The sequence below is a fragment of the Cetorhinus maximus genome, chromosome 5, assembly GCF_964194155.1.
Source record: "Cetorhinus maximus chromosome 5, sCetMax3.hap1.1, whole genome shotgun sequence".
Lineage (NCBI taxonomy): Eukaryota > Metazoa > Chordata > Chondrichthyes > Lamniformes > Cetorhinidae > Cetorhinus > Cetorhinus maximus.
Genome location: NC_135883.1, coordinates 95738691 through 95747489, shown reverse-complemented (window position 1 = coordinate 95747489; position 8799 = coordinate 95738691).

Here is an 8799-nt window from a genome sequence, read left to right as displayed (position 1 = left end):
CGCTTCTCAAAAACATTTCCATCTTCTGTATCTGAGAGCAACTAAGTTGCCAAATTCACAAAGTCAATCCTTACATGGGGCACAGATATTCTTACCATTTCTTATTAGTTTATTTTTCACATGCCGCCTTCCTGTGTATTTTTTAACACTGTGATAGCAGTGAATGTCTGTTCACCAAGTGTCCAGGCATTTCTGAATATGTTCCTGTTGACCCTCATATGGTAGCTGTATCACTGGTGGAAGTGTCAAGTTTGGAGGGATGTCTACTGAGTTTTCAGCAGATTTGGAACTGGTTTCTTTGAGATAATGGTCAGGTTATAAATGTAGGACTCATCTCCTAAGCTGTTATCTTGCAAACTTGGTCAGAGCAGGCATTAATCTGTCTATGATTGATTAACTGGTATCATAAACTCCGTAGTATAAATACTGTGGCTACAAGACCAGGTCAGAGGCTGGGAATTCTGTGGAGAGTAACTCACCTCCTGTCTCCCCAAAGCCTGTCCACCATCTACAAGGCACAAGTCAGGAGTGTGATGGAATACTCCCCACTTGCCTGGGTGAGTGCAGCTCCAACAATAGAAGCTCAACACCATCCAGGACAAAACAGCCCAGCTGATCGGCACCCCCTCCACCACAATGAACATTCACTGCCTCCACTACCAACGCACAGTAGCAGCCGTGTGTACCATGTACAAGGTGCACTGCAGTAATTCACCAAGGCTCCTCCAACAACACCTTCCAAACCTGTGATATCTACCACCTAGAAGGACAAGGGCAGCAGATAGATAGGAACACCACCAGCTGCAAGTCCACCTTTCAAACCATTCACCATCCTGACTTGGAAATATATTGCCATTTCTTCACTGTCACTGGATCAAAATCCTGGAACTCCCTTCCTAACAGCACTGTGGATGTTCCTACTGCACATGGCCTGCAGTGGTTCAAGAAGGCAGCTCACCACCACCTTCTCAAGGGCAACTAGGAATGGGCTGGCCCAGCCAACGAAGCCTACATCCCGTGAATGAATTTTTAAAAATTGTTCTAGGTGGCTTTCACAGGTGTCACTGTACACTTGTAGGTTGTTTAGATGAACAACACAGTTGGGTAGGCTCATCACTACCTGGCTCAACAATCTTTGGAAGGTGGCTGTGGCATTTCTGAGTCCAAATAGCATGACACGACACTGGTATAATCCACCTGAAGTTATTACGGCAGAGACCTCCTTCGCTCGGTGGTCAAAGGCACTTGCCAGTATCTCTTTAATAAGTCGATCTTAATGATGTAGGCTGCATTACCTAATCTCTCTATGCAATCTTCCAGGCAGGAGATTGGGGAGGAATCAGCTTTGGTGATTGCATTAATCTTTCACCTTATGGAGCCATCTGGTTTAGGCACGAGCACAACTGCGGGACTCCAGCTGCTGTTACTGGGTTTGATTCGTTTGTGCTCCAGCATATATTTGAGCTCCTCCCTGACCTGGGTCAATTTCTCTGGACCAAGATGATAGGGATTTTGCTTAATGGGAGAGGTCTCTCCCACATCCACATCATGTAGAGCTAAAGTGGTGCAGCTTGATTCATCTCTACAGATATTGTTAAAAGCGGTGAGCAGTCTTGAAAAGTCGCTTCTTTGTTCTGTATTTAAATGGGTGAATATGGTGCCTAATTTCTCTAAAATCTTTGTGTTTGTTAACCAGGCAGTAGGGGGTTCAACTTTGGCCTCACCCAGGCCTCCCTCTAATTCGTCCTCACTGTCCTTTTCGTCCTCCAGTTCTTTCGCTATCTGACAGACTGTTACCTGCTTGTCCCCTTCCTGGCTGAAGTACTGCTTTAACATGTTGTCATGACAGAGCTGCTGTTTTCTCCTATGGTCTGGGGTGTCAATTAAATAGTTAACCTCCCCAATTCTCTTTGCTACCTTGTATGGGCCACTGAACCGGGCTTTCAGGGTTTCACCCTGCATTGGCAGGAGCACTGCACATAGTCTCCTGGCTGAAGGGTTCAGTCCTTGGCATGTTTGACTGCCTGTTTTTTCATAGCCATCTGAAAGGTTTTCAAGTGCTCCTGAGCCACATCATAGGCTCTCGTGAGCTGCTCACAGAAAAAAAGATATATAATCTAACGTGGAGACCTCTTTTTCTGTTTCAGAAAATTTTCCTTGATTTGTTTTAAGGAACTCCTCACTTGGTGTCTGTAAACAAATACAAAAGGGGTAAACCCAGTGGACTCATTGGGTGAGTCCCTGGTGGCAAGCAGAAAAAAAAACAGTCCTTTATCCCAGCCATGGTGGTGCTCGTGACAGTATGCCCTGATCATTGTTTTTAGGGTCTGGTGGTACCATTCAAAAGCTTCTTGTGACTGTGAGTGGGATGCTGAGGACTTTAGCTGGATTACACCCAGTTTACCCATGACTTCCTGGAATATTCTGGACAGGAAATTTGACCCTTGATCTGACTGGGCAACCCATATCGGCTAAAGAATTGTGTTAATCCCTCTGCCACTACCTTGGCAGAGATTGTTCTCAGGGGAATGGCCTCTGGGAATCAGCCAGCCACATCCTTGATAGTAGGACTATACTGGTAGGCCCCTTCTGTTTTCAGCCTGGTTCCAACACAATCCAGTAGAACCCAGAGGCAGGTATAGGAATCATAGGTGTAGGTTTAATTGCAGCCTGCAGTTCCCCACTAGCTGACAGGTGTGACAGACTTTCCATAATGTCACCACATCTTTGTGGAGGTGTGGTCAGTAGAAATGCTGGCTTATGCAGTCTTGAGTTTATTGTACCTACATGCCAACATGTTCTAGGCCCAACCATCTGCAGCTGCTTCGTCAATGACCTTCCTTCCGTCATAAGGTCAGAAGTGGGGATTTTCGCTGAAGATTGAGCAATGTTCAGCATCATTTACAACTCCTCAGATATTGAAACAGTCCATGTTCAAATGCAGCAAGACCTGGGCAATATCCAGGCTAAAAACAAAAAACTACTGCGGATGCTGGAAATCCAAAACAAAAACAGAATTACCTGGAAAAACTCAGCAGGTCTGGCAGCATCGGCGGAGAACAGAAGAGTTGATGTTTCGAGTCCTCATGACCCTGCAGCAGAACTGAGTGAAGTTAGGACCTCTCCTAACTTCACTCAGTTCTGCTGAAGGGTCATGAGGACTCGAAACGTCAACTCTTTTCTTCTCTGCCGATGCTGCCAGACCTGCTGAGTTTTTCCAGGTAATTCTGCTTTTGTTTTGAATATACAGGCTAGGGCTGACAAGTGGCAAGTAACATTTGCGCCACAGAAGCTCCAGGCAATGACCATCCCCAACAAGAAAGAATCTAACCATTACCCCTTGATATTCAATGGCATTACCATCGCTGAATCCCCCACTATCAACATCTTGGGGGTTACCATTAACCAGAAACTGAACTGGACCATATAAATACTGTGGCTACAAGAGCAGGTCAGAGGCTAGGAATCCTATGGTGAGTAATTCACTTCCTGACTCCCCAAAGGCTGTCCACCATCCACAAATTACAGGTCAGGAGTGTGATGGAATATCCTCCACTGGCCGGGATGAGTGCAGCTCCAACAACACTCAAGAAGCTTGGCACCATCCAGGACAAAGCAGCCCGCTTGATTTGCACCCCATCCGCAAACATTCATCCCCTCCACCACTGATGAACAGTGGCAGCGGTGTGTACAAGATGCACTGCAGGAATTCACCAAGGGTCCTTAGGCAGCATCTTCCAAACCCACGACCACTACCATCTAGAAGGACAAGGGCAGCAGGCAGATGGGAACACCACCACTTGAATGTTCCCTTCCAAGCCACTCACCATCCTGACTTGGAAATATATCGCTATTCCTTCACTGTTGCTGGGTCAAAACCCTGGAACTCCCTCTCTAATAGCACCATGGGTGCACCTACACCACATGGACTGCAGCAGTTCAAGAAGGCAGCTCACCAGCACCTTTTCAAAGGCAACTAGGGATGGACAATAAATGCTGGCCCAGCCCGGGACTCCCACATCCCATGAATGAATAAAAAAAAGTGTCCGAGCTTCAATATTTCCCCTCGATACATTGCCGGCAACACTTGGGTCACTATCCACTCCTCATCTGCCAGTCAGTGAGGCGGTCTCCACTTCTTCATCTGTACATCATTTTAAAATAGTAGCTCTCTGTGACTCCATCTGCTTCAGCTTCAGTTTGGGCAGTCTGTGCTATCTTTTTCAGCACAGGGTCAGCTTGCTGAGCGCCAACCAAGGAAAAGCTACTCATTACATCTTTAGGATCTTCTAAACTTGCGAAAAGAGTTTTGGATAACCAGACGACAGGGTCATCCATCTGTAGTGCTGGTTTGGCCTCCTCTGATGGGCTTGTTTGGCATAGACTGCGTTACTACAAGGCCAGAAAAAATGCCAAAGACTTTCTCCTACAGATGCTCTGTCTCCCTGACCTCGCTCAGCTTCTCTAAAACCTTTGCACACATTACCACTTTTGATTCCACCAGGTCATTGCCAAGGAGCAGGTCGACCCTATCTGCAGGTAATCTCCCACGGTCATCGGTGCTGAAATAAGGTGCCACTCCAAGTGCACCCTGTATAAAGGTATAAGAAATAAAAACATAAGAAATAGGAACAGGAGTAGGCCATTTGGCCCCTCAAGCCTACCCCGCCATTCAATAGGATTATGGCTGATCTGTCCCAGCCTCAACTCCACTTTCGTGTCAGCTCCTCATAGCCCTCAACTCCCCAATATTTCAAGAAATCTATCTACCTCTTCTTTAAATACTTTCAGTGATCTAGCCTCCACAACTCTCTGAGGTAGAGAATTCCAGACATTCACTACCCTCAGAGAAGAAATTCCTTCGCATCTCAGTTTTAAATGAGCGTCCCCTTATTCTGTAACTATGTCTCCCAGTTCGAGATTCCCCCGCTAGTGGAAACATCTTTTCAACATCTACCCTGTCAAACCTCCTCAGAATCTTTTACGTTTCAATAAGATCATCCCTCATTCTTCTAAACTCTAATGAATAAAGGTCTAATCTATTTAGTTGTTCTTGATAAGTCAACCCTTTCATCCCAGGAATCAGCTCAGTGAATCTCTTATGAACTGTCTCCAATGCCAGTATATCCTTTCTTAAATACGGAGAGCAAAACTGTACACAGTACTCCAGGTGTGGCCTCGCCAACACCCTGTACAGTTGTAACAAGACTTCCCTATTTTTAAAGTCCAACCTCCTAGCAATACAGGCCAAAATTCCATTTGTCTTCTTAATTACTAGCTGCACCTGCATGTTAACCTTTTGTGTTGCATGCACAAGAACACCCAGATCCCTCAGTGCTGCACGTTTTTAGAGTCTCTCTCCATTTAAATAATAGTCTACCTTTTGATTTTTCCTACCAAAGTGCATGACCTCACACATTCCTACATTAAACTCCATCTGCCAAGTTTTTGCCCACTCACTCAACCTGTCTATATCCCCTTGCAGATTCCTCATGTCCTCATCCCAACATGCCCTCCCACCTAATTTTGTATCATCAGCAAATTTGGATACATTACACTGTGCCCCCTCCTCCAAGTCATTGATATAGATAGTAAATAATTGAGGCCCTAGGACTGATCCTTGTGGCACTCCACTAGTTACGTCTTTCCAACCTGAAAAGGACCCATTAACCCCGACTCTCTGTCTTCTGTGTGTTAACCAATCTTCAATCCATGCTAATACATTACCCCAATACCATGAGCTCTTATCTTGTGCAATAACCTTTTAAGTGGCACCTTATCGAATGACTTCTGGAAATCCAAATACACTACATCTAATGGTTCCCCTTTATCAACTGTACTTGTTATATCGTCAAAGAACTCTGCCAAATTTGTCAAACATGATTTCCCTTTCACAAAACCATGTTGACTCCGTTTGATTGTTAATCTTTTCTAAATGTCCTGCTTTTTCTTCCTTAATAATGGACTATAGCATTTTCCCAACAGATGTTAGGCTGACTGGCCTAGTTTTCCGCTTTTTGTCTGCCTTTAGTCCCATTAGTTTCTCAAATACTTTGTCCCGCGTGATAGAGACTGTTACAAGATCTTTCCTCCCATTAGCTTCTTGCTTATCTGATATCTTTGGAATGTTTATAGTATCCTCCACTGTGAAGACCAATGCAAAATATTGGTTTAAATTATCTGTATTTTCCTGTTCCCTGTTATCAGTTCTCCAGTCGCATCCTCCAAGGGTCCCACGCTCACTTCAGCTACACTCTTACATACCCATCGAAGCTCTTGCTCTTTGTTTTTATATTTCTTGCCAATTTACTTTCATAATCAATTTTCTCTCTATTTATTACCTTTTAATCATCCACTGCTGATTCCTAAAAAATCCCCAATCCTCTGGCCTACCACTAGTTTTCGCCACTTTGTATGCCTTGGTTTTTGATTGGATACTCTCCTTGACCGTCTTTGTTAACCATGGGTGGTTCATCCTTCTCATTGAGCCCTTCTTCATGCTGAGCATTATGAAGTACCTGCTTAAATGTCTGCCACTGCTCATCCACTGACCTTCCCATTAGTCTATTTTCTCAGCCCGCTTTAGACAATTTTTTCTTCATACCTCTGTAATTACCCTTATTTAAGTTGAGGACACTGGTTTGAGAACCGGGTTGCTTGCCCTCAAACTGAATTTGAAATTCTACCATGTTGTGATCGCTACCCCTAGAGGATCCTTAGCTATGAGATCTCTTATTAATCCTACCTCATTACCATTACTAGATCTAAAATAGCCTGTCTCCGGGTAGGTTCTGCAATGTATTGCTCTAGGAAACAATTCTTGATGCACTCTACAAATTCATCTTCCATGTTACCCCTGCCAACCTGACTTGTCATTATGCAGATTAAAATCACCCATGACAATTGTAGCACCCTTCTTACACACCTCCATTATTTCCTGACTTATACTTTGTCTGACAGTGAGGCAACTCTTCGGGTGCCTTTAGACAACTCCCACTCATGACTTCTTCCCCTTGCTGTTCCTTATTTCCACCCAAACTGATTCCACATCACAATATATTGCACCTATATCACTACTTACCACAGCACTGATACCTTCCATTATTAACAAAGCTGCCCCATCTCCTTTTCCTTTTTCCCTATTTTTCCGGAACGTCGAATACCCTTGAATATTGAGTTCCCAGTCTTGGTCACCCAGCAACCACATCTCTATAATAGCTATCAAGTCATATCCATTTATTTCTATTTGTACCGTCAACTCATCTATCTTGTTACAAATGCTGCGTGAATTCTGATAAAGAGCCTTAAACTTTTTACCATTATTATTCATTCTGGTTTTAATTTCTGCTGCACTCTACTGCTTATATTTTCTGCCCCTTCCTGTCACATTTTGACTGTCGTTTGCCTCTTCACTACCCTGCACCTCTGCTCTCTCCTATATTTTTGATTTTCTAAACTTCCCTTCAGTTGAACCCTCCCCCCCACTAATTAGTTTAACCATCGCACAGTCATTGTGGAGAAGAAGTCCCGCCTTCACATTGAGGATACCCTCCATTGTGTTGTGTGGCACTACGACTGTGATAAATGGGATAGATTTTGAACAGATCTAGCAACTCAAGGCTGGGCACCCATGAGGCGTTGTGGGCCATCAGCAGCAGTAGAATTATACTTGAACACAATCTGCAACCTCATGGCCTGGCATATCCCCCATTCTACCATTACCACCTAGCCAGGGGATCAACCCTGGCTTAATGAAGAGTACAGGAACGCATGCCAGGGGCAACACCAGGCATACCTAAAAATGAGGTGTCAAGCTGGTGAAGCTATAACACAGGACTACTTGCGTGCCAAACAGCATCAGCAGCAAGTGATAGACAGGGCTAAGCGATCCCACAACCAACAGATCAGATCTAAGCTCAGCAGTCCTGCCACATCCAGTCGTAAATGGTGGTGGACAATTAAACAACTCACTGGAGGAGGAGGAGGCTCCACAAATATCCTCATCCTCAGTGATGGAGGAGCCCAGCCCAGCAAAAGGTAGGCTGAAGCATTTGCTACAATCTTCAGCCAGAAGTACCGAGTGGATGATCCATCTCGCGCTCTTCTGGAGGTCCCCAGCATCACAGATGCCAGTCTTCAGCCAATTCGATTCACTCCACATGATATCAAGAAATGGCTGAAGGCACTGGATACTGCAAAGGCTATGGGCCCTGACAATATTCAGGCAATAGTACTGAATAGTACTGTACTCCAGAACTTGCCATGCCCCTAGCCAAGTTGTTCCAATACAGCTATAACACTGGCATCTACCCGGCTATGTGAAAAATTGCCCAGGTATGTCCTGTATACAAAAAGCAGGACAAATCCAACCTGGCCAATTACCGCCCCATCAGTCTACTCTCCATCTTCATGAAAGGGTCATCAACAGTGTTATCAAGCGGCACTTGTTTAGCATTAATCTGCTCACTGACGCCCAGTTTGGGTTCCGCTAGGGCCACACAGCTCCTGACGTCATTACAGCCTTGGTTAAAACCTGGGCGAATGAACTCCCAATGTGAGTGTGACTGCCTTTGACATCAAGGCCCCATTTGATCGAGTATGGCATCAGGGAGCCCTAGCAAAACTGGAGTCAATGAGAATCGGGGGAAAACTCTCCGCTGGTTGGAGCCATGAGTGTGTGCTCCCCTTGATAGGCTTCAACAGCGCTTTGGCCTGTGATGCATTCTCTGGAGGCACATCCTGGTCTGCTATGTCCTCTGCCTGATTCCCTCTTTCTGCACAGGGCCAATGTGCCCCAAT